Here is a 2999-nt window from a genome sequence, read left to right on the forward strand (position 1 = left end):
CAAAATGATTTCGATAGGATTTTCTAGACATGAAAAGGAGATTGTCAGGTTGTCTTCAAAATTGTTGAATTATTTCAACAATTGTATACCTATATTACAAATAAAAGAAAACTGAAGGACACCAAGATAATTAATAAAATAAGGATAGAAAGTCGCATATTGATATGTTACAGGTAGTTAAAGATGAGGTCAGAGGAGACCATTAGAATATAGTGCTCGTAAAACAAAAATATACGATATAGGTATGTCTTCTTTTGCTTAACATTATGTTCCTTAGAAAAAGCTCAGAAGATACAATATCATAAAAATGAGATCCACGTAGGATTTGTGAGTTAAGTTTATTGTCCTACAACCCACCCTCACTTAAGTCGTTGTAAGCCACACTTGAGGGACGGTTGATTGTAGACATGTGCAATACTGAACCCCATTCCTTCCAAATGAATTTTTATTTACAATGTTTTCTTTTACTACTTCGTTATACAATATTGCTTGAACATTTCACATCGTTCTTTGGATAATTTCGATTTAAAATATTCAGGAGGAATAGTATGAGATAGTAGTGCTGATTGTTCTGAATAAAAAGTTGAAATAAACTTCGCACTACTTCAAAGATGCAGTGTGTAACATCTAACCTAAAACTTTAACAGAAAACAGTTTCATATAGTTGAGACAATCAAAATTGGCATAGTCCGCAAAAAATATCCGTGAGAATGGACATATCTTCATTTTTGTTTCCACTTGAAACTGTATTCATTTGCTACATTTTTAAGACGTCATTGTTAAGTTAGGAAATGCTTCAGTGGGCGGTGTAGACAAAGTGAGAAGAGATAACTGAATAATAGTAAGCGGTGCAGTGGTTAGAGGTTGCTTAGGTGCGCTAAATATCAGGATTAGCTTTATAACTGCCGGATTGGAATTATATCTTTAAATAAGCGTCTTGATTTCCTTAATTCATTAATGAGAATGTGGTACTTTCTTTAAAGTTCGATGCTGGGTTTCTGGATTCTGTGATCCATCAATTAATCTAATGTTATTCCTTTTTCTTTATTAGTGTCTGCTGCAATTCCTATCTGACATCTCTTTTCTATGTTTATGATATTCTCTATAACGTTTGTCGTGAGTAAAGATAGGCGTTCTGTGAGAAACCGCTCTACTCCAGTTAGTAAGTCAAAAGAAGAAAGTAAGCCGGACTAATTGTTGAACGAGAATCATTCTTTCGTCATATCTCGCTCGTTTTAGGTAGACGTATGCCCACAGGCTAGTAACAAAAAGTAGCTCTTAAAGCGAAATTTTTGAGTAGCGTAAATATACCGACCTTCATCCCTATCATAAAATCAACCAATAAGGATTCGACTTTCAAGTAGAGGGGTTTTGGTCGGTAGGTCCGAGGACTTCTTCCTCGGGAATCCGACACTACCCACTACTATCGTACGGACGGCTTAGCTAAACTTCGCAATTCCCTAAAACTAGAACAACCCACATCCTTAACTCTTTGCGTCTCGATTTGTATATATTACAATAAGCTTTTATTAAACTTCTTTCTACAAAACTGTCCTTTTGAAGAGGCATAATAATATTTCCAATAAATATAGCATATTTGTGAAAATAATAGGTAAACCTTCATAATTAATACACACTACCGCATTATTATATTAGAGCGGCTGAAATTTAAAATTGCCTTTGGTCAAACAGAAGGATCAATTTTTATGCAGAACAAGCATAATTAAAGGAAATACGTATACTTTATTAAATAATTCAATTTGCAATATCACGGTGTGTATTTAATAACTAGTAATTTGAAGCATTTGAAAGAGGATTTATCCAGATATATATCTCCCACATGTTATATATCTAGAGAGTAAAAATTTTAACCCCATCTCAAAGATTCAGTAAAAGACTAAGAAACATGTCACTTACACGACAGCTGTGATGAATGATGAACTGAATGTATTATTGTTAATGTGCATTCCTAAGTAATCACTCTGTCACACTGAGGAAATATACAAAATTATAATTTTAACAATCGATAGATATGGTGGAATATTTGTAACTATTATTTAATTCTCAACAACTTTTCTTTATAACGGTTCATATTTTGTGACAAAACTTGTATATGACTGACAAATTATTAAGTCGAATGAAATCATTATGTGTTTTAGGTTATGCAGGACTTTTTATAAAGACTAACTTTTTTTCGTAAGATTAATAATAAAAAAGTTTCCCATAAGCTGCTTACACAATGTATATCCTTATTAATTTAATCTAAAGGGGCGACGTGAATTTTTGATTTGTGTCGGTTTCTACATGGATTTTCCCAATCGTTGCATTCTTTACATTTACATTGAAGGTAATACAACACAGAAAAACGGATAAATAAAAAATGCATGTTTTTGTAAAAGACTATTTAGAATTTAATTTACCATTTAGACGTCTTAATCAATAACTTTTCGTAAATGGTTTTATGGTGTGGCTTGTAAATAAAACACAAGAATTACTTAGTTGAATATTTTATGTATTTCTTGTTATTGAGCTGTACAGCGTCAAACGTATCATGTAAATGTTCGACGTGTAAGACGGAGGTTAATGCACACATCACCGACAGTTGAAAGAAAACGCTTCAAATGGAAGAAGAAGAGGAAGGATCCCGCGTGGTACCAGTATTGATCTTTTGCACTTCCGGAGGTATGTCAAAAACGCCGCACACTTTGTTCGCTGGCAACGCTTTGTCTGAAACATGAAAAATTCATCGGTAGTGACAGAAACAAATGCATGCTTAATCATTCGCGATCTCCATGAAACGGGGAAATGATCGCTGGCATTTTCCCACGCGGCAACCAACAACGAACGAACGGAAAACGCCTGTCGGGCTGGTGTCCCTGCCTATACTTTGATGAAAGGGTCGCATCATAATACTATACACCATCATCGTCGGCGTCGTGCCGCTTCATCGGAATTAAGAAACTTAAGATTTTTTTAAAAGCTTGAAGAAATTTTGGAAG

The sequence above is a fragment of the Agrilus planipennis genome, unplaced genomic scaffold (genome assembly GCF_000699045.2).
Source record: "Agrilus planipennis isolate EAB-ADULT unplaced genomic scaffold, Apla_2.0 scaffold26, whole genome shotgun sequence".
NCBI classification, from domain to species: Eukaryota; Metazoa; Arthropoda; class Insecta; order Coleoptera; family Buprestidae; genus Agrilus; species Agrilus planipennis.